This window comes from Panthera pardus, unplaced genomic scaffold (genome assembly GCF_024362965.1).
Source record: "Panthera pardus isolate Hobbes unplaced genomic scaffold, ASM2436296v1 HiC_scaffold_25, whole genome shotgun sequence".
Classification (NCBI taxonomy): domain Eukaryota; kingdom Metazoa; phylum Chordata; class Mammalia; order Carnivora; family Felidae; genus Panthera; species Panthera pardus.
Genome location: NW_026526821.1, coordinates 65,684,983 through 65,709,191, shown reverse-complemented (window position 1 = coordinate 65,709,191; position 24,209 = coordinate 65,684,983). Strand labels below are relative to the sequence as shown.

At 41.6% G+C, this 24,209-nt stretch overlaps 2 protein-coding genes across 2 annotated transcripts in view; one reads left to right on the top strand and one right to left on the bottom strand.

Annotated features, from left to right (window-relative positions):
• The window catches only part of PIGF (phosphatidylinositol glycan anchor biosynthesis class F), a 105,720-nt gene that overhangs the window by 36,818 nt on the left and 44,693 nt on the right, over window positions 1–24,209 (top strand). The window lies entirely within an intron of this gene.
• The window catches only part of SOCS5 (suppressor of cytokine signaling 5), a 127,632-nt gene that overhangs the window by 101,663 nt on the left and 1,760 nt on the right, over window positions 1–24,209 (bottom strand). The window lies entirely within an intron of this gene.

Below are 24,209 nucleotides of genomic sequence, written 5' to 3'. Positions count from 1 at the left end.
ATAAAGGAAATTATTAATGCACATTTCTACATTATAATGTTAAATTTCTGTCCATCAAAATTCACCTTCAAGAGAGTGAAAGGGCAAGTCACAGTCTGGGAAAAATATTTGCAACATATGTTAACTGGCAGAGGATTCGTGTCTGGAATATATGAAGGTCACAAATGGATCAAGAAGAGAAACACCCAAAAGTAAAGGAGACAAAAGACATAAACAGGCATTCACAAGAAAGACAACACAAATGGGCAACAAACAAGTGAAAAGTTTTGATTTACAAAATGCGAATCAAATCTATAGTGAGATACCTAATTCATATCCAGCAGATAGGCAAACATTAAAAAGTCCAACAATAACAAATGCTGGAAAGAATGTGGAACAACCAGAACTCTCATACCTTATCAGTATGAGTGTAACTTGGTCCTGGTATAGGAAAACAATTTGGTATTTCCTGGTGAGGGGCAAGGTAAGCACACCTGTACACCCAGCAATTGTACACCTAGGTATATACCCTAGAGTCAGTCAGAGTACCTTCCCCTCTCTCTTTCCCCCTCTCACTTTTCCTCCTGTCTCTCCCCGCTTTCTCTCCCCATATCTATATCCCTATTCACATCTATGTCTCTACCTATACCTGGAGACATGTACAAGAATTTTGGGGCCACATATTGAGAATAACCAACCCAAATATCCACCAGCATGAACAGAACATGTAAGTTATGTTATGTTCATTCAGCGCACTGCTATACAGCAGTGAAGATGAACTACTTACATCAGTATGGATGAATCTCACAGGTGGCATGTGGCCCGGCTGAAGCCCCCGCCCCTCCAGGATGTGCTCCCTTTGGCCCCAGCAGAGTGTTTCCCTAGCCCTTTACACGTTGTAGATGTTAATAAAAATAGGAATTGAGATACTATCACAGAAGCTCCCATGAAATTCACTTTGGGCTATTACTGATCAGTCACTTGAAAAAATTGGTTAGAGGAGTTAAGACATTGAAATACTCCAGCCTTAAACATCTTATTTTATTTTAATAATGTTTATTTATTTTGAGTGGGGGTAGGGTCGGGGTGGGGGGTAGAGAGAATTGACATGGGGCTCAATCTCATGAACTGTGAGATCATGACCTGAGCCGAAATCAGAGTCGAATACATAACCGACTGAGCCACACAGGCGCCCCTTAAACATCTTATTTTAACTCAAAACATACAAATATAGGTTTATTTGCCAGTGTTTTGATGAGAAGACTAGACTTTTCATTTGGGCATGAGTTCCTCATCATCTTTCTTGCATTGTTCCAGTTTCTCCAAGGTGGGGCAAGAACACAGTCACTCGAGAAGCCCAAGGTCACAGGGCTTGCAACAGACCTAGTACCACAGTGACTTTGTGTTTCTCAGCACAGTGTGGAGCAGAGGAGTGTCCTATAAATTTAGTTGAACTGCACAGAGCTGCTTGGAAGGGTGCCTGAGGAGGGCTGGGATGGGAACAAAGAGGATAAGCTGTGAGATGCAGGAGGGTGCCAAAGAAAACTTGACTTAAATGATAACACCGCCTCTCCTGGTCATCCCCAGATCAAGTGCTGGGCACAGCTACATGCACACACACAAAGCTTCGACCAGTATCTGTCTCTTACCCAATTGCTCACTCTGGGACTTAATGCTCTGTTGGTTTGTGAGTGTTGGGGGGGATGGGTTTGGGAGGCTGGGCAGGAGAGAAGGACATGGATGGTAAGAGGAGCAGGCTTTGGCTTTCCTCCTAAACTCAGCTTCCCCGGCATCCCTGGATCCTTCTGTATCTAGTTTGTGCTCCGAGGTCAGAATGTAGTCCACAGCTATTTAAAGGTCTGCACTTGACCCTGGAATACTGGGAAGCTCCAGAGGTATTAGGGTTCGTAAGTACAGTTTCCTAGGACTGTTGATGCTTCATGTGAGAGCTTAGCAAATGCCAAGGAGACAGTCAACGTGTGTGAGTGAGTGTGCGTGTGTGTGTGTGTGTGTGTGTATGTGCTCTCACACATGATCTTCCCTTCACCTAGGCCAGGCAGGTTCACATTGCAAAGGGAGTCAGGAAGTGCTCTTCCAGTTCATGGCTCCTAGAATTTCAAGGTGTGCATACTACTGTAGATTTTATTGTTTCTCATAAATATTATCTTGTTTCCCCCCCACATGGGCAGTGCTCTCCCAGGGTGCAGGAGGAGGCCATGCAAGTCCTGCCTGTTTGTTTATCTTGGCTGGGCCTGCCCAGGGATAAAACATGGCCAGTATTGGCCCTTCGTGGGGTGCTGGCAGCCAGCTGTGGGGGAGCACGCAGCTGCACAGGGAAAGACATCAGGGTCCAGCCACACCAGCTACAGTGGCTGGCGCAGGAGAGCAGGGGAGTGGTAAGGTAGAAACCCTTTAGCACTGTATTTCTCATCCTCCTGCCCCCTTAGAGATCCTGATTTAGGAGAGCTGGAGCATGGCTGTGCAATTGCTGCCTGGCAGGAAAAAGGATGGAAATTCCTGAAGTACTCCTGATTAATACTCTATGAGTATTAATCAGTTATTTCCTGGTAGTATGATTTACGTTCCTGAGAGATTTGGGGTAGGCAGGAGGACGTCCTTTTAGAACAAGGATAATTAAAGCCTGGGTCAGAAGCTCAGGTCCCTCTAGAACAGCCTCCTGACTTTATAGATGTTCAAACTATAGTCCAGAGAGGTTTGCTGACTTGCCCCAGGTCACACAGCTCATTTGTGTGAGGTACATTTCATGAAGCCTTTTTTTTTTTTAAGTTTTTATTTTAATTCCAGTTACTTAACTTACAGTGTTATTTTAGTTTCAGGTGTACAATATAGTAATTCAACACTTCCATACATCACCCAGTGCTCATCACAACAAGTGCACTCCTTAATCCTCAACACCTATTTAACCCGTCCCCCCCACCTACCTCCCCTCTGGTAACCATCAGTTTGTTCTCTATAATTAAGAGTCTGTTTCTCTCTCTCTCTCTCTCTCTCTCTCTCTCTCTCTCTCTCTCTCTCTCGTTTCTCTCTCTCTCATTTTTCCTCTTTGTTTTGTTTCTTAAATTCCCCATGAGTGAAATCATATGGTGTTTGTCTTTCTCTGACTGACTTGTTTCGCTAGGTATTATACTCTCTAGCTCAGCCATGTGTTTCAAATAGCAAGATTTCATCCTTTTTTTATGGATGAATAATATTCCATCGCGTATATATACACCACATCTTCTTTTTCTATTCACCAATTGATGGATGCTTGAGCTGTTTCCATATCTTGGCTATTGTAAATAATGCTGCTATAAATATAGGGTGTGTGTGTATCCCTTTCAATTAGTGTTCTTGTATTCTTTGGGTAAATACCCAATAGTGTGATTGCGGGATCATAGGGTAGTTCTATTTTTTTTTTAGGGTAGTTCTATTTTTAATGTTTTAAAAAATATTTTATTTATTTTTGAGAGAGAGACAGAGAGGGCAGGGAGAGGCAGAGAGAGAGGGGGACAGGGGATCCGAAGCTCCGTGCTGACAGCAAAGAACCTGATGTGGCGCTGGAAGTCACTAATGGTGAGATCATGACCTGAGCTGCAGTTGGACACTCAACTGACTAAGGCACCCAGGAGCCCCTATTTTTAATATTTTGAGGAACCTCCATTCTGTTTTCCACAGTGGCTACACCAGTTTGCATTCCCACCAACAGTGCATGAAGGTTCCTTTTTCTCCACATCCTCACCAACACCTGTTATTTCCTGTGTTGTTGATTTTAGCCATTCTGAAAGGTATGAGATGGTATCTCACTGTAGTCTTGATTGCATATTCCTGATGCTAAGCAGTTATGAGCATCTTTTCATGTGTCTGTTGGCCATCTGGATGTCTTCTTTGGAGAAATGTCTGTTCATGTATTCTGCCCATTTTTCAATTGGATTATTTGTTTTTTGGGTGTTGGGTTTTAGAAGTTCCTTATATATTTTGGATGCTAACCCTTTATCAGATATGTCATTTGCAAATATCTTCTCCCATTCTGTAGATTGCCTTTTAGTTTTGTTGATTGTTTCCTTTGCTGTGCAGAAGGTTTTTATTTTGATGTAGTCCCAATAGTTTATTTTTGCTGTTGTTTCTCTTGCCTCAGGAGACATATTTAGAAAGAAGTTGCTACAACCAATGTCAAAGAAGTTATTGCCTGTGCTTTCTTCTAGGATTTTTATGGTTTCAGGTCTCACATTATTAGATCTTTAATCCATTTTGAATTAATTTTTGTGTGTGGTGTTTCAAAAAGTGGTCCAGTTTCATTATTTTGCATGTAGCTGTACAGCTTTCCCAACACCATTTGTTGAAGAGACTTTTTTCCCATTGGATATTCTTTCCTGCTTTGTCAAAGATTAATTCACCATATAATTGTGGGTTTATTTCTGGATTTTCTATTCTGTTCTTTTGATCTATGTGTCTGTTTTTATGCCAGTACCGTGCTGTTTTGATTACTACAGCTTTGTAATATAACTTGAAGTCTGGAATTGTGATGCCTCCAGCTTTGGTTTTCTTTTTCAAGATTACTTTGGCTATTTGGGGTCTTTTATGGTTGCATACAAATTTTAGGATTGTTTATTCTACTTCTGTGAAAAATGCTGTTGGTATTTTGGCAGGCATTACATTAAATGTGTAGATTGCTTTGGGTAGGATAGACAATATTTGTTCTTCCAATCTGTGAACATGGAATGTCTTTCCATTTCTTTGTGCCGCCTTCAATTTTTTTCATCAGTGTTTTATAGTTTTCAGAGTTCTTTCACTTCTTTGGTTAAGTTTTTTCCTAGGTATCTTATTTTTGGTGTAATTGTAAATGGGATTATCTTCTTAATTTCTCTTTCTGCTGCTTCATTGTTAGCGTGTAGAAATGCAGCAGATTTGGGGCGCCTGGGTGGCTCCATCGGTTAAGCATCCGACTTCGGCTCAGGTCATGATCTTGCCGTTTGTGAGTTCCAGCCCTGTGTGGGGGCTCTGTGCTGACAGCTCGGAGCCTGGAGCCTGCTTTGGATTCTGTGTCTCCCTCTCTCTCTGCCCCATCCCCACTCGTGCTCTGTCTCTCTCTCTCAATAATAAATAAATGTTTAAAAAAAAAAAAAGAAATGCAGCAGATTTCTGTACATTGATTTTGTATCCTGTCACTTTACTGAATTTATCAGTTCCAGCAGGTTTTTTGGTGGGGTATTTAGGGTTTTCTATATATAGTATCATGTCATCTACAAATAATGAAAGTTTTACTTCTTCCTTACTGATATGGAATCCTTTTATTTCTTTTTATTGTCTGATTGTTGTGGCTAGGACTTCTAGCACTGTGTTGAATGAAAGTGGTGAGAATGGACATCCCTGGCTTGTTCCTGACCTTAGGGGAAAAGCTCTCAGTTTTTCCCCATTAAGGATGATGTTAGCAGTGGGCTTTTCATAAATAGGCTTTATTCTGTTGAGGTATGTTCCCTCTAAACCTACTTTGTTAAGAGTTTTTTATCATGGATGGATGTTGTACTTTGTGAAATGCTTTTTCTGATCATGGTCTCTCGTGGTGTCTTTTTCTGGTTTTGGTATGTGTAATTCTGGCCTCATAGAATGAATTTGGAAGTTTTCCTTCCTTTTCTATTTTTTTGGAATACTTTAAGAAAAATAAATATTCATTCTTCTTTATATATTTGGTAGAATTTGCCTGTAAAGCCACCTGGTCCTGGACTTTTTTTTGGGGGGAGTTTTTCGATTACTGACTCAATTTCTTTGCTGGTTATTGGTCTGTAAACATTTTCTATTTCTTCCTGTTTTGGTAGTTTATATGTTTCTAGGAATTTATCCATTTCTTCTGGGTTGTCCTATTTGTTGACATATGGTTTTTTATAATATTCTCTTATGATTGTTTGTAGAAGTCTTTTTGTTTTAAAGGACTGAATCATTCAGAAAAATTTCATTAATTTTTACACTAAATAAAAAGCAAATTGGCAACTGGCTTCTCTGTTTACTAGCTCTGGTACTTTGTGCAAATTATTTAGCTTCCATGTCCTCCTCTGTAAAATGGGATAAATAACGCTTTCCAAGACCACTGTTAGGATGAATAAATTGATGTATGTTTGACATCAATCTAAAAGCTCTCTAAGTTCTCAGTAAATGCTAGGGCCCTTTCTCTTCCCTCAGTATTCATTTTTTTTCCCTCTCTGCCCTTTATATCTTTTAAACAAAAATGAAAGACATTCATACCTTATTTCATGGACAGTTTCAGCTCAAATCCATATGGTAAGGAAATGTAAACAGGAATGTCCCAGGCAGCCTAGATAAGTCAATAGCATTGTGAATGGCATCCTGGGAAGGACCTGAGAGCCAGGGCTGAGAGGGGGTGGGGAGAGTGGATGTACTGAAGAGAAAAGGCCTCCAGATGGAAGGTCAGAAGAGACCCTCTTCCCAGTTAAAAAAAGAAATTTGCTAAAGGAGGAGAGGCGTTAGGGAGATGGCAGTGACCACAGGAGAAAAGTAAGATGCTCTCTTCCCTGGCGAGGACTGGAATGCCATCTGTGGGCGCTGGATTAAGAAAGGAGGCCAGTGATGACTGAGCAGCCCACAGATCCCAGCAGAGCGCAAGCAGCACACTCCCCAGTGCCCCAGGGCAAGAATGGGAGCATCAGAAAGGTGGGGGCTGCCTGGGGATGAAGTCCAAGAAGAGACCCCCCCCCCTCTTTTGCAGCACTGTGCACTAAGGAAGGAGTGCCCAACCCAGGCAGTCTTTGGCAGCATTGTGGCAGAGAGGGGCTTGCCAGCTTCATATACCAGCCACCAAATTAGGGATTCTAAAAACTGTTTTACATTCATTACACTTCTTCTTACAGCTCCTGTGCCAGAGATGCTTGGCAATGGGAAGCAGACTACTTGATTTGCATAATAGATATTTTCACATACAGCATACATAAAAAACAAAAACAAAAGTGTCATAAAATTTTAATCTGGTCTTTTTGTAGCAGTAGTGGGAAGCACAGAGGTTTCATCACCATGATTATCTCCTGTCAGATCTGAAGAACAAAACAGAGCATTTGTGGAAAAGAGTGTGTTACTTTTAAGCAAAACTGGACCTGGGGACCACTGAATGTAGGCACGAATGCACAGTGTGGGTGGACCACCCCTCAAGCCCAGTTGGAGCCCAATTCCAGTCTTGGAAGCTTTCCTAGTAGAACCCTAGAGGCACATGGTGACTTTAGCTAAGTCTCCCCAGGCCACATGAATTTGTGGGAGAGGACGCAATGGCCTATGACCAGCAGGGTTGCCAGACGCTCATTTCCTCCTACAGATCATCCTTGGCTAGTCTCCCCATTGTTGTGCACCCCTCTGCCACGGGGTGGCTCCACTCTCCAGCTTCCTCCCCACGACCCCAGATCCTGAAGCCAGAGTTGAAATGCCAGACACCAAGGTTGTACAGCCATCACTCAAATTCCCCTGCACTGACCAGGGGCCCCAAGATGCCAGCCCAGGGCAGGGGGTAGCATCCACACAAAGGGGAGAGGCAGAATTTGCCAATCCTGGCTGCCAATGATTTGAGAAGGGCAGCATCCGGGGGAGAGATGGAAATGCAAACCAGATACTGTCCAATCCAGTTGTCTAAGTGAAAGGGCTCAGGGGAGACAGAGGATCCATCCGGGGGCAAAGCAGTGCAGCTGGGGAGAATTCCCTGAGCATGAGAGCACAGCTTTTTAAGAGGTAGGAGAAGGAGAGATGAATGTGGCTTGGCTGGACAACTGTGTCCATTCAATGTTTACTGCCCTTGGAACTCACCCTGGACAAGTTCTTGTTTTCACACTGATAACCACATACAACTCTTACTAGGTTTCCAAAATGAAGTTTAACACCCCTCTGATGAAGAATGTGGGTGAGTTCCTAAGACTTTGCCAGGAGTCTAGAGCTATTTTTGAGTAACATTGCCACATCTCTTATCAGAGATATTCTTCTTTGCTTGGGTTCCCTTGCTTGGGCCAGATGGGCATGTGTCTTCCCTGGAATCAGGGGGACAAATAAAAAACAGAGCAGGCAAAGGGACAGGGTTGGGTTCTGTGAGCCAAAAGATGAGAGTCAAGAAGGATGAAGCCAGGGAGGAAATTCTAGGACAACAGTGGTTTCAAGCAAGCAAGCAGGAGGATGATCACTAGAGAAATCTGGAACATGGGCTGGAGCCATTACCCCGCCCAGGCTTTCCACAGCAGGAGGCAAGAAAAGGCTGCATTTATAGGCCCAACTCACCATCAGAGCCCCACACCTGGGCCTCTCCAGATACCTCAGCTTCCCTGTCTGGGGCTTCTAGAGCTTCTTCCCAGAGGTGAAGACTTTTTTGTTGTCCCTCTTAGATCAGGAAAGTAAGGCGTGGCATTTGGGGACCAATCGTCAATCCTTTTACTTTTTTTTTTTTTTTAATTTTTTTAACGTTTATTTACTATTGAGACACAGAGAGAGACAGATCATGAGCATGGGAGGGGCAGAGAGAGGAGGAGACACAGAATACGAAGCAGGCTCCAGGCTCTGAGCTGTCAGCACAGAGCCTGACATGGGGTTCGAACTCACAAATGGTGAGATCATGACCTGAGTTGAAGTCAGATGCTTGACCGACTGAGCCACCCAGGCGCCCCACCAATCGTCAATCCTTAAAGTCCTTTTTGCCACTTCTCCCCAAAGGTCTATGAGGTCTATCGTGCAAATAGGATCTTTGGGCTTGTCCTCCCGTTACTAAGTTCAGGATATTGTATATACCTTGCCCCACCCCAGACTTCTCCAACTTTACCATTTGGTCATTTTCTTAAACTGCCAGTTATATCTTTGATAATTACAGCATGTAATAATAGGTATTGTCACTCCAATTAAGCAGTAAGAATGTTATGTTTAAGTATTGAGTGCTTACAATGTTCTAAACGCTTTGGTAAGTGCTTTATATAGCTTATCAATCGAATCTACATAACAACCCTATGAGGTAGGTACCGTAATTTATTACCTCCACTTTTCTGGGAGAACAAGGTGAACAGAGATGTCAATAAACTAGCCCAAGGTTCTGGCCTGTGGGTGAATTGAGCAAATCATAATCTCTCTGTGCCTCAGTCTCCTCATCTGTAAAATGGGATACACATCAGTTCCTACCTGCTAAGAAGTGCCAAGAACAGTGTCTGGCCCTTATGTGTTTGTGAAATAATGAATTAACATCTAAATGGCAGAGCTGGATGTAACACAGGTGATTTGATTTCAGAGCACACGTTCCTAACCGCTGTCCATGTTCTTGTTAATTGTATCTTGTTCTGTTTCTTCTGAAAGGTCCGACAGGGCTTTTGGTTTCCACTTTACAAAGAAAGAGAAACTGAACTATATAGTTCAGGGCTACACACGAGCTTCTCCTTCTCATTCCAGGGTGACAGGTCACGTACTCTCATAGGCCAGGCACGGCTCTGAGCACTTTACATATATTTAAGTCTTGTAGTTCACGTATGGTCTTAGGAGGTAGGTACGGTCATCCGTTCCATTTTACAGATGAGGAAACTAAGGCACAGACCAGCCTGACTCTGCTGTCATATCTGTCCTCTACATGAGGCCAACTACTTCTGCTCCCAGGTCCTGAAATGGGAGTTCTGGGCTCCCTGGCAATCCAGGGACTCAGCACACAGGTATCCTGCTGAGGGATCTACACCACCCCTTGTCCCACCTTTCCTGCCTTGGACTATGACCAAGCCTTCCACCAGACACCAGGTTTCAATAACTGTCCTGGCCTAGCTTCCATGGGTATATCAAACTCTTGAGGTCTGGCCCATTTCTCAGGTGACCAGAAATGCTCCAGCTTTTTTCCTTAAAAAAAAAAAAAATTAATGTTTATTTATTTTTGAGAGGGAGAGAGAGAGAGAGGAAGGGCAGAGAGAGAGGGAGATATAGAATCTGAAGCAGGTTCCAGGCTCCAAGCTGGGCACAAACTCACGAACTGTGAGATCATGACCTGAGCCGAAGTCGGATGCGCAACCGACAGTCACCCAGGCGCCCCCAGAAATGCCCCAGTTTTAAAGCTGAGAGTCCTGTGTTATGGGAAACCTCTCAGTTCTGGGCAAACCAGGATGGTTGGTCACCCTACACACTGCACAAGAGTTTTACTCTTGGTGCTTGTAATCTGTGCAGCTTCCTATATATCTCCAGAAAATAACTTCTCTCCAAATGATTCCTCAAGTCATCTTAATTTAGCAACAGCTGCATCACATGTTGAATCAAAAGAGCATAAGGAACGTTATTAGGGAATTTTCTTTCTGAATGGAGGAGATCCCTCAGGTTTACTTCTCTAAAACACACCAACAGAACGTAAGCCAGCAGTTTCCTCTCTGCCTTCACACATGACCCACCAAATTATCATTTTATTTTCCCTTCGCGTTTTCATTCTCCCCAAACATTTCTTCTAATGATTTCCATTCAGCCCAAAGCAAACAGCAGAATAAAAAGACATGGGGTTGGCATTAGGGAGACAGCGTGAATAGAAGAAAGGACGTGGGCTTTGGAGGCAGAATGACTGAGTGTGGATCCTGTCTCTGACATGTCATTTTATATCTGTGTGGAACTTACTTAACCCTCTTAAATATCATCTGTATAAGGATAACACGAGAAGATCAGTGATGACACCTGCACCAGTGACTTGCAGGGAGTGGGAATGATGGTTGTTGAATGGTTGATGGAAGATGTCAGAGCTCAAGAATGGAGCTCCCCACGGACTGGCAGGATCCTGGTCTGAGTTGAGGCACCCAGAGAGATGCTGCTGGGTGACTGATACGTGCCTGATGTAGTCTCTTGGCCAGCTTCTTCCCTTTTTACCTTCAATGGCAGTTCCATAGGGAAGTCATATTACAAACTCACAGGATCCTGTATTCTTTCTTCATACTGCTTTTCACAATCTTAATTCAAAATTTAATTTCAGTCTTCCCCATCTGACCACAAACTCCCTAAAGGAAGAGACCATGTCTGTCTTGCTCACTGTTGCACATTCAGCAGCCAAATCAGTGCCTGGCACACAGTGGCCGTTCGTTCAATAAATGCTCGTTGAAGGGAATGACCATCAAAGGTAATACAGGGGGAGACCGAATTCTGTAAGGCGGCCTAGGCAGAAATACGCCACCAGATGGCGCTATTACCCCGCGTGTAAACTATCCAGCAGGCTTTCTCACGCCGCCGAGTATGGATGGCTGACTCAATTTCCAATTTGAATTGGAAGTGATTATGCCAGAGTGTAACGTCTGTCTTTTATTGAGCATCATAGTCGGCAATTTACAATACATTTTCTACAGTTCTGACAACAACCACAGGAGAGGGCATCCCATCTTATTGACGAAGAGATAAATTCCCAATGAATTTTAAGAAACTTTTCTAAAGATACATAACCTATGGGTGACAGAATAAGGCTCTGAGCCAGGGTGTGTTTGGCCTCCAAGCCTGTATTCTTTCCAGTATACCCCACTGCTTCCCCCTCCAGTGGTCTAATACAACCAGTGAACAGGCTTCCCACTGTGATAGGTGTCCAACCCCCCTTTTTTCCTCACAGCTGCTTGCTGTTTTATCACATATCCAATCAGACTCTCCACATAGCCTTTGGTTTCTAAAAGCTCAGCTTACATGACAGGCAGAATAAACTCACTGTTTCTTAGACCAGACGTTTAAGTCTTAAGCTCATTGATGGGTTAGGTACAGCATTCTAAGGAAGAAATAATCTTCAATTTATCAACCAGTCATCAATAGTTCTTCATTCAGCATCTGTGTTGCACACACAGGACTGAGCAAACCCAGGCTTACAGTCTGGTTAGGGATACAAGACGTGCACATACAGGACAGAATACACTGCCATACGCAAGGGCATCATGGAGATACATACAATAAGAACACTAGGCATTCAGAGGCCAGGATTCCTGTGACTGGGGCAAACCAGGATGGTTGGTCACCCTACACACTGCACAAGAGTTTTACTCTTGGTGTTTGTAATCTGTGCAGCTTCTTATATATCTCCAGAAAATAACTTCTCTCCAAATGATTCCTCATCTTAATTTAGCAACAGCTGCATCACATTTTAAATCAAAAGAGCATAAGGAACATTATTAGGGGATTTGCTTTCTGAATGGAGGAGATCCCTTCACATCACAGTTGTGAAAGCCAGGGCTTTGTTTCACAGCAAATGCATTTCAAGAGATAGGCGGCAAGTAAACTGGTCTGTTTCTACCAAAGGTGTGCACCAAGAACCAGCAAGTTTCACACTACTTGAGAGTTTGTTAGAAATACAGAATCTCCAGGGGCACCTGGGTGGCTCAGTTGGTCGAGTGGCTGACTTCAGCTCAGGTCATAATCTCATAGCTTGTAAGTTTGAGCCCTGCTTTGGGCTCTGTGCTGACAGCTCAGAGCCTGGATCCTGCTTCAGATCTGTGTCTCCCTCTCTCTCTGCCCCTAACCCACTTGCATTCTGTCTCTGTCTCTCTCAAAAGTAAACATTTTTTTTTTAATAATAAAAAATAATTAAAAAAAAGAAACACAGAATCTCTGGTCTGGCTTCAGACCTCATGAACTAGAATCTGCATTTCAGTGAGGTCTCCAGATTGGGGGAGTAAGTATCTGTATTTACCTGTCCCTTTAAAATGAAGTAATACTTTGGGGTGCCTGGATGGCTCAGTCAGTCGGGTGTCCGACTTCGGCTCAGGTCATGATCTCATGGTTTGTGAGTTCGAGCCCTGTGTCGGGCTCTGTGCTGACAGCTCAGAACCTGGAGCCTGCTTCGGATTCCGTGTCTCCTTCTCTTCCCCTCCCTGCTCATGTTCTGTCTCTCTATGTCTCAAAAATAAATAAGACATTTTTAAAAAATAAAACAAAATGAAGTAATACTCTAAAGCACTCTTTAATTTCACTGTTTAGTTTTAATTTTGGACTTTGATTTGCTTTTAAAATAATGGTACTAAATATTCTTAAACTTCTGCCATTCCTCTCTACAAGAACCTATGGAGATTCCTAATAGCTCAATTTTCTGTGGCCTGGTGATTTACTGACTGGAAAGAAAGTTCTTATCCAAAGCACCTTTGCATGTATTTGTGCAATGAGAATTGTTCAGGAAACTAGGCCTTGAAAAATCCTAAAGGGTATTTTTTGAATCACATCACTAAAGGAAGTTTGCCTTATGTTCAGTGTAATATTGGTACATTCTAATTCTTTGCAGATGGCTAACCTGTGTATGGTATATGATGGAACCATAATACTGGCTCGAGTCTCATCAGGTCACCCCCTGTCCCTGCCTCCCCACTGTCCTTCCACCTATCATTTGGGGTAAATGAAAGCTGATAGAATGTGGAATCCATGATAACTCTAATGGAGACACTAGCATATTGACAATACTTGATTCACATCTCAATAAGAAGTGATGATACCCTGTGTCTAACTGTGGTCCCATTTCTCTTATTCACTTGTGGAAGTTGGGTGAGTCCATTCAGAAAGGCAGCCTGGTATAAAGAAAAGGGCACTAGACAACTACATGAGAAAACATGGGCTCTGGTCTGATATATGTTAGCTGTGTAGTGTCACTTCTCTGGGTCCCGCTTCCCCATCTCTAAACCTGGGAGGTGGAACCAGGTCATTGCCAAGATTCCTTCCTGGCTTCGCATTATATGAGCCTAGTTAACTAGGAGTCAGGGCATGGGTAGTTATTCATTAAACTCAGATTATATACTCCCAAATAGAAATGTCCCATGCCGTCTTTACTTGCAGATATAATAAAAGTTGAGCAGGCTGGTTACCATAGCAATTCACCTTCATGGAGTCATTTTATAAATTCAGTTCTGTAAAGTGACAATATTATGTACTGGCACCTGCAAAACTCCCTAATGTTTGCTTTGCTTCCATTCTTGCTCCGGGCTAGGGTGCCAAGAGCTGTCCTAATCTGGAGAAGCAATCAGAGTTCTCCAGCTGCCTTTCGGTCTGCTGGAACAGAAGGTGCTGACAGGGTGGGAGGAAAGGCAGGCCCCCTTTCAGTTTACTAATTCTGCAGCCGCCCCTTCAAAATGCCGGCAAATATTTTGCGATGTTGCAAGGTGTTACGAGAAGTGAAAAGCAAGCTGTGATTCAGCTGGTGTGAAGACTTTGCAAATAAAGAAGAGTGATCTGTTTTGCAGCAAACTATTATTTCTGCCAGAGCCCACAGACTGGAATACTGAAAGAGGTATTTCTACAAGGCACTGCCATCATACATATTGGGTTTTCCAGATAAGACCAATTTCAAATGTATTGGTTCAGCAGGTCCCAACCTGGGGACTGCAGACCCCTGGGAGCCGAGGAATTACCTCAAGGGATCTGCACACCCATGTGCATGTTTTGTCTGTAGATGAATGAAAAATCTGCCCGTCCACATGGATTACCATCTCAAATATGCATAAATATTATAATTAATAAATTAACTTACATTAGTAAATATATCTTTGCCTTTTGTTATGTAGTTTCTTAATCAACTGACACTGAAAGTAGTTTCATGCTTAACTTTAAGAAAAAAATTTTTCTTGGGTGTTGCCATACAGCCTTCACACTAGTCAGATTATTTGATTTGAATCTGAACATACCTTCTCTATTCCCAGACCCCATAAAGCCGTCTGTGATTGCACCATCTCCCGGAGGTGAGCCCGCGGAGTAGCTGCACAGGATCCAGCCACATCTCTCGGCTCTTGGTATTTGCCCAGGAATTTACTTCATCCCCCAGGCTCAGGGAACTCATTTCTAATCTCCTTAGCTTTTCTTCCAAATATTTTGTCTATGCTGCTAGGTCTTTCTTCTTTCTCCTAAGCAGCTTCTGGAACCAAAATCCAGGAAGACACTCTTCTTTCTCTGCCTCTTGCTATCACGTCCCTGCTCTGCGATAAGAAGCTTGAACTAGGCCAGTGGCCTGAATGAGGGGAAGGAAGGAGAAGAGTAAATATGGGGGACAGGGATCCACTGATATTATGCTGCCACATTAATATGGCTTTCATGGGTCCAGGGCCTGCAAGAGAATAAGTCAGCCCCAAATGAAACCAGACACCGAGCAAAAAGTGAACTTTGATAGAACAGTTAAAATAAAACTTCCAGTACCAGAGCAGTTTTCCTATAGGCTCTTCACATTTTCTGCAGGGTGGTATCCAGAGCTAAGCAACTTTTAGACACGACACTGAGAATAAAAGGATCTTCTCAAGGATGGGGTGAACGATGAGCTCCACAGTGGAACATGGAGGCCTTTTGGCCAGACTGGGGTGTCGGGAGAGGTGATGGGAAGAAAGGGGCAGTAGCTGCACACCTTGAGGCTCTCTCACTTACAGTCTCTCTAGAACCTTCCTGCCTCTAACTTGGTGTTCCTGCTCCAAGCAGATCTGAAGTCCCCTCATCCACTCAAAACCATTGACTTCCTATTCTGGGCTGCATATTGGGGAACAGGTCGTCCTATTTCGGTCTTGGCAAGTGTATCTAAGTCTCCTGTTGAATAAGCTTCTTTGGACTTAAGGATTTTACAGTTTAGATGGGGGAGGGAGTTGCCCTTGGGAAGACATGTGAAAGAGTGGTCTCCTGCTGAGGTGTCCGAGAAGGCTTCTGAGTTGGGCAGGAAGGGATAAGGTGGGAGGAGTCCCCAGGGCTCTGGGGACAGGGCAAGCTCTGACAGGACTGGCCACAGGCTAGCTGCCACTTACTTGGTTGGAGGCTGATCTGGCCCAGAAACAGCCCCAAATTTCCAGAAGCAGTGATGGCTATACATTTCAAATTTGATCATTATGAACACACATGTTGCTCATTCGAAAGAGCTAACTGCTGCATGATTCGGCAGGGAGATTGTATTTCTCTGTTTCTCAACTTGCGCTGTTTGAATCAGGAGCCTAGGGGAGGAACACGGAGGTGGAGGATCCTTCACAATGTGAAAGCAACAAACTCTCTCCCCCTCTCCTCTTGGAGAGAGAGTGGCAGCTGACTTTAAAGAGCCTGTATTGCAGGCAAAGAAGAGTTTGTTGGCAAACCATGTAGGAGGCACCGGAGTGATAAATCAGAGCTTTTGCGGCAATGTATTTTTATCACTGACTGCTTGGCTAAGGCTCGTTTGTTCCAAGTGGGCTGCCTTAGCTAAGTATGCTCAGTATGGAGCGAGCTCCTTGAGAACACAGGTTTGTTCAAGCAATCCACAAAGATCCCAGGTTAACATTTATTTTACTAAAGGAGGATGGTGTGAGAAGGTAGGAGGCTCTTTGGCCCACTAACTCATGAAATAGGATTATGTTTCTCCAGCTGTGAAGAGTGAAAGTTAATATCCTGTTTGAGGAACCTCAACCATGTCACCTAAAGGCCAATTCCATGTTATGGAAACAAATGAAAAGACTCATTTGGAGAAAGTCCTCAACATTCCAGAGCACACAGGAAATAATTACAGAGTATTACTTTTGAGTGAATGTAGCAAGAAAATATAATCCTTGGGTAAATAACCAGAACGGACTAAAGACATATCCATTAAACCGTAAACAATGATCTAGATCAAATTACTTGTTTAGCTCATAAACATACAATAATAGGTGCTTTTGCTTATGTCAATAAGATAATCTTTAGAGATGTATGAGTGACTTCTGGCCTGAAATGTAGTTCATAAAGTGATTATGGAATTACGAAACAATAAAAATGGCCTGGGAAAACATGCTAGGACTACTTTGCAGCCACTAATCTTTTACATTGACCCAAGGTTTTTTTAAAAAAAAATGCCAGTCATTTCTAGAACTATCTAGAACAGGGCTCAGCAGACTTTTTCTTAAAGGGCCAGGCAGTAAATATTTTAGGCTTTGCCACTCTGCCATTGTACACAAAAGTGACCCCAGACAATCTGTTCATGAATGGCTATGCTGTTCCAATAAAACTTTCTATACAAAAACAGGTGACTGGCCTGTGGGCCATAGTTTGCTGACCCTTGATCCTGAACAACTACAGAACATCACTGAACATCACTGTGTAACCACTCTGTCCCCTACCTAGCCTCTGTCACAGTTGGCCACTTGGGTATGTACAACTTGTGCCTTGAGTCGTGCCCTAATTCTCTTTCATGCATTTGAACTGAGACTAGAGGGAAGGTGCAGTTGGTGGCAGAGATGTAACCAGAAAGGTTATATGGGCCTCAGGGGTTGGAAGGACCCCATGTGGGCCTTGTATAGGACGTGTTAACTGAAAAAGCAGAAGTAAAACAGAGAAAGGGTTTCAGTTTCTTTTCAGTTCCGTGATCTATGAAGACTGACCGTTCATTAGGAATCCTTATATTCTAGTGAGACCACTTTGTGGACTTATAATAGCCTCTCTTACCCTTTTCTTGAGTTGTGTTCATCAGGTCTTTTCTCAGTAACTAAATCACATGGTGCTGTAGGAGGTACGTTTCTTGCCACAACCAAAACTGTATTTAATGCATTTTAGATCTGCCATCCATGAATATAAGATCTGTGATCTACTTAATTTCTATACCAGCTGCCAGTAACAAATCCAATCAAATTCTCCTGATCAATGACTTTTCAATCTATCCTTTCTGTTCCCATCCCTCCACTATGGCCTAGTACCTTATCACTCCTATCTGGATTTCAGCCAGTCTCCTAGAAAGCTCCTTTGCCTCTGTTCATTCCCTATTCTTAGCCATCTGTTGTCAGAGCTGTTAGAGTAATTTTTACAAACCTACTTTCATCAATCACTTAGACTAAAAGTCTATAACCCTTCCCTATTGCCTCCTGGATACAGTCTGATCTCTTCAAATCAGTACCGTAGGTTTCATAATCTGGTCCCACCTTATCTATTTATTAGATTCATGTCTCCCATGACTCTTCAACGTGAATGTCAATTTCAGCCAGGTTCACCTCCCACATCCTCCATTAATCTCACTCTTCATTCCCACTTCTTTGTCTTTGCTTATTTTTGTCCCCACCACTTCTCCTATAAATTAGAATATCTCCTCCATGTATCAAAATCTAATTATGTTAAAGAGAAGGGGTGGGAAGGAAATGAAGGCTGTATCTGTCCTCCTCTACCTGACAGCCCACATTCCAAAGTAATAGTTAATGTCTGGTGACCATGAGAAACATGATGAAACTATCAAAAGTGTATGAAATTGAAGCTTTTGGATAAGGATGACATAATGAAACACACATCTGAATTTTATCGTTTTGAACCTCCCCACATAAAACTACATTAAAGGTATTTTGGTGGTGGCATAAATCCCAGGAATAAAGAGTGAAAGAAGACACCAAAGGAACTAAATTTGAGAGGGTACAAAGTGGACAAATGGTAATGGATTTGGCAGACTTGAAAGACCACACTGTAAACTGACAGTAAGTAAAGATAAAAACAAATTTCAATATGCACTCCAGAATACTCAAGACTCAAGGATGAATGGCACCTCTGAAAGTGGAGTGAATTGGGATGTTGAACTAAGGAAGACTAGTTGAATGAAAGCTGAGCATCAGTACAGTTCTTGGATCTCCCAGCCCCCTACTCCATAACACTGGCTGATTGCCCCTCCCACGATCTGGCCAAAGTCTAGTGGTTTAGGTTCCAGAGATGGGAAAACAGATGGTTTCTAAATGAAGGAACACCAGGCACAGCTGAGGGTGGGTGGAGAGTATTTAAAACAGGAGAGTAAGTGAATGCGTGTATATTGACAGCTCCCAGCTCTTTCCTTCCACTCTATCCTTCAGGCAAGGGAAACTGAAGGACAATTCTGTGGAGAATATGACCATCTCAAGAGGAAATATCTAAAGATACTAGCTTTAAGAGTCCCCTCACAAACAGCCCAGATAGGTCACCTTACATTAGTGATTCTCAACTAGAGACATATGGCAATGTCTGGAAACATTTTTGATTGTCACAAACCTTGTGGCGGGGGTGCTATGGCATCTAGTGGGTGGAGGCCAGGGATGTTGCTAAGGATCCTACAATTCACAATAAAGCCTCCCACAACAAAAAATTATCCAGTACAATATGTCAGTGGTGTCACTGTTGATAAACTGTACCTTACATGGAATTCAGAGTCAACTTGCCCACCAACACAAGCAATGTTTCCAAAAAGTCTCCTACTCTATTAAGAGTGAGCAGAAAACAAAAATGACCAGACAACTCAGGAAAACTTCTAACAAGGAAGACAGAAATCTAAATGAACAGATAAAAGCAACTGGAAAAAGGAAAAAGAAACTCTGCAGGAAGAAAACTCTAAAAAACAACATCTGACTTTCACTTACAACCATGATTAGTGGGAACCAGATTTACCTTCCTGGTCTAAACAACTAGAAAACTGGACAAGAATTAGAAAACTGTTTTCTGATGTTGGAAACAGGCAGCTCAGGGCTTCCTAGATTTGACTTTTTTTTTTTTTAAGTTTTTTATTTTAATTCAAGTAGAGTTAACTACAGTGTTATATTAGTTTTAGGTGTACAATACAGTGATTTAACAATTCTGTACATTACTCAGTGTTCGTCATGATAAGCGTACTCTTTTTGGATTTGACTTGAGTATAGGGATCCAGGTTGAATTTACTGAAGAATTTCCCCACTGATTTATAATGCCACCTTTTACACATATGGATTCATCTATTCCTGGTCTCTCTGTTTGTCTTTGTGCTGGTGCCATACTGTATTAATTCTTCACAATGTTGTTGGAAACTCAAATCCATCTGTTTGATCTTTAAATTGCTAAAACTGCCAATCTTTTAGCAAAAAAGATTTTAAAAAATTAAAAACCAAGAACACTATTGCCATCTGGTGGAGAGACCTACTATTACCACATCTAAAATGAGACCCTTTGTGACTCACCTCCTCATTCCCCCATACAGTTAACAAGTCTTGAAAAATCTTCCTTTATCAGGTTTTCAAATCTTTCCCTTCACTTCCATTCCCCTAGTACCACCTAGTCTACTTCCTAATTGGTTAGAGTTGTTGCTTTTGAACCATCCCCTCTCTTTAGTTGCTACTCTTTCAAGATTTTCCTTGTTCCTATTGTCACACCTCACAATTTCACATTAATTCGATGGGTTACCATGTTCTTCCTAATGAGAAAACATTTTGGAACCAATAACAGCATTCTGCCTACAGACAAACAGAGAGAACAAAGTAGAGGCTCAATAAACTTCAGCTGAACTGAAAAAGTTATTTAGTACTATTTGCTTATTTGCCAAATTTATCTGGGAGGTAGCGTATGCACGTAAGTTTCCAACCTTTTTTTCTTCTGTAATACCAGACTCATGAATGACATTCACATGTGTAAATTTTCTGTGGGCTTGCTAAAAAATTATTTTATTTATAAAATATATGACCAATATAAAAAAAATTCAAAGCTCTGCAAATGAATGACTCTATGGATGATGTTGGAAGCCAGGGTTCTCACTGTGGAAGAATATACAAATACAGACTGAAGAAAGACAAAAAAGAACCCTGTAGGGCTGAACTGGAATTGGAGGTATCAGTAAAACTTGTGGTTTCTAATATTTGTATTTCTTAGCTTTTTCTGTTGAAGGGGCCGAGGCGCAATGGCAACCCAGCAGGTATCTTAGTATTCAAACACCATTCTCCACTAAAAGAAACTAGGGATCTTTGGAGAAGTGGCTGATTCCAGGGCTGGGTAGGAAAAATATAAAGTAAACTTGAAACATCTTGTGCTAGAAAGTAAGGAATTCTTCAAAAAATGATGAGAACATGTCTAAAAGACCCAGGAACCACCTTGAAAGGTCTCCCACTGGCCAAATCTGAGACCTCTTGACATCAAAACAAGTGAGAGCAACAGACCTGAATAAAATAGCAATCCATGAATTCCTCCTAAGCTGGAAAAAGAGAAAGCTTTTCCTTACAGCAGAATACCAACTAATGAATGTAAAAAGAATGATAGAATTGGAAAGCCATTTGGCAACTCTCAGGGTAACAATTAATTCAGCCAAAAAACAACACGGGATTCTAAAATTAGTGTAAGCTTGCTGAGAAACAGAATATTTACATTCTCAAAGTATCTCCCAACAAAAATGCTTAACGTAATAGAAAAAATAGGAACTTTACAGTGAAGAAATCTAACAGAGACCACCTAAAACAAGTCATTCAAATTAACTCCTTGTAAGGGACAAATGACACCATAAAATATACTGAAAAGGATGTAGCATCACTTCTATGATATTCTTGCCAACAATGCAGAAGCTCAATCTACTTGTGAAAAAACATCAGAAATACTCAGATTAAGGGAGGTTTTGTAAAATAACTGACTTGTTTCATGACCTTGAGGTTTCTGAAAGACAAATTCAAGAATTGTTCTAGATTAAAGGAGACTAGAAACATGGCAACTAAATATAAAATGTTATCCTGATTTGGACCCTGAACTAGTTTTTTTGTTTTAACAAAGGCCATTACTGGAACAACTAGTGAAATACGGAAAAATATTAGATAACAGTATTAATGTTAATTTTCTGGTTTTGATCATTATGATATGGTTATGTAAGAAAATATCCTCATTCTTAGAAAATACACACTTAAGTATTTGTGGTAAAAAGGCATCATATCTGTAACTAACACTCCAATGGTCAGAAAAAAAGCATTTATTCTATACAAATATCTATACTGATAAAGGGAAATCTTTTCTTTAGTGTAGAATGATTAGTTAATACAGAAAGAATGATGTAGTTAGAAAAATCAGTTTTGGGGGCGCCTGGGTGGCTCAGTCAGTTGAGTATCCAACTCTTGGTTCTGGCTCAGGTCATGACCCCACATCAGGCTCCACACTCAGTGTAAAATTCTCTCTCTCCCCCTCTGCCACTCTCCCCCATTCACTCTCTTAAAAAAAATAGAAAAATCACAGTTTTATACACATCACAGTAAAAAATGTTTTCGGATAAGAATCATCAAAGGATGCTATATCTACAAGAGGCAGGTATGATGAGAAATAGAATATCAACATGGTCTCAAAAGTTTCTTGGGGTGCCTGCATGGCTCAGTCGGTTAAACATCTGACTCTCGATTTCAGCTCAGGTCATGATCTCACGGTTCATGAGACTGAACCCCAGTAAGGCAGAGTGTGCTTGGGATTCTCTCTCTCCCTTTCTCTCTGCCCCTCCCCCTGCTCAAAATAAATAAATAAACTTGAAAAAAAAATTTCTCCTCACAAATTATCAACTAAGTGCAAAAGGAAAAATAGTAACTATACAGTGGAGAAAATGGGTGACATCTTACCCAAGTGATCAAAACGGACACCAATATGGGCAAAGGGATATTTTGTGAGTCTGGATGTGACACTGGGAGGACACATCACTCATAGTATTTCAGCTCACACTGCATAACCCACATTTAACACAAGGAAACATCAAAAAAAATCCAAACTGAAGGATAATCTATACTTTAACTGTCCTGTATTCATCAGTGTATTGACACTTGTAGTACCAAAGACAAAAGCTACTGAACTGTTCCAAATGACAGAATCATGATAATCTAACATATGATCCTGAACTAGATTCTGAAGCTGCAAAAAAAATATCAGTGGAGCAACTGAAAGTGAGATAGGGGCTGTAGATTAAATGAAAGCATCCTATCAATGTTAAATTCCTGAATTTGATAACTGTACTTAGTATGTTTGTTCTTATGAAGTGCATATGTAACATTAAAGGTGAAAAGGTATGTCTGCAATGTATTCTCGAATTGGCCAAGAAAAAAAAATATAACAAGAGATAGAAAATGGTAAACCGAACACGAGAAACATTAAAAATGAAGTCAAATGGAGAACATATGCTTTTTCTTCTTAAAATTCTCAGAACATATACCTATATGTGCATGTAAATATATATATTTCTAGGATATATAACTAGAAGTCTCTTGTTCCCCCATGTAAGGGAAGTAGAAACTAAAATGTGGTAGGTAGTTGCCATTAGGGTAAAAGGGTTAAGTCTCTCTTTTCTCAACCTTCTGTGCCACTCCACAGAGAAAACAGTACTAATTGCTCTCAGATGTTTTTGGTATGTGCACACAAGCTTATGGACATGTGTAATTCTTCACATCACTTTTTCATTTCACATTCATATTCTATGAATGAATGTACATAAAGGTATTCTATTGGTATTTAAGCTATTTCTACTACGCATATTTTAAATACAATCTGAGATTTAAGAAATACATTATTTCATCATTTTTACATTTACTTTGATAAAAGCTGTTTGGCCTTAATTCTGTCATCTTATAGTTTGTTTTTATGCCTTATTTTTTTTTAATGTTTATTTATTTTTGACAGAGAGAGAGACAGACAGACCGGGAGCGAGGGAGGGGCAGAGAGAGAGGGAGACACAGAATCCGAAGCAGGCTCCAGGCTCTGAGCTGTCAGCACAGCCTGACGCAGGGCTCAAACTCACAGACCGTGAGATCGGGACCTGAGCCAAAATCAGATGTTCAACCGACTGAGCCACCCAGGCGCCTCTTTTTATGCCTTATTTAAAAAAATATTTTAAAATATTTTTATTTAAATTATTTTTTAAATGTTTTATTTTTGAGAAAGAGAATGCAAGTGGGGCAGGGGCAGAGAGAGAGGAAGACAGAGGATCTGAAGAAGGCTCTGTGCTGACAGCAGAGAGCCTTATATGGGGCTCGAACTCACGGACTATGAGATCATGACCTGAGCCTTAGTCAGACACTCAATGGACTGAGCCACCCAGTCTCCTCTAAAAAATAGTTTATGCTCATGTTTTGTTTTGGGATTTTCCTTCTCACTTAAAACTTTTATTCAATTAAAAAATATATATATTTACTTTGAGGGTAGGGAGGGACAGAGAGAGGAAAGAGAGAATCCTAAGCAGGCTTCATGCTCTCAGCACAGAGGCTGATGTGGGGCTCAATCTTATGAATCCTGAGATCATGACCTGAGCTGAAACCAAGTTAGGACACTTAACCAACTGAGCCATCCAGGTGCCCCAACATTTATTCAACTTATGGCAGTCATATTATTATTTCAACAATATGAAGACTTATAATACTTATCATCTATTCTGAGGTGTAACATTAACAAAAATCTTCATAGAAGAACCTGAGTCTGGCCAGTGGGTCATTTATGGAAGGAAGTTATGCAAGACACGAATGTGAAATGTGAGTTGTGGAAGTCAAGATCCCAGCTGATACCTGAGAAATGTACTTTCCCAAAGTCGACCAACCCAATTTTTAACGGATCTGGGCTGCTCTTTAACTTGATCCTATTATGGGCCC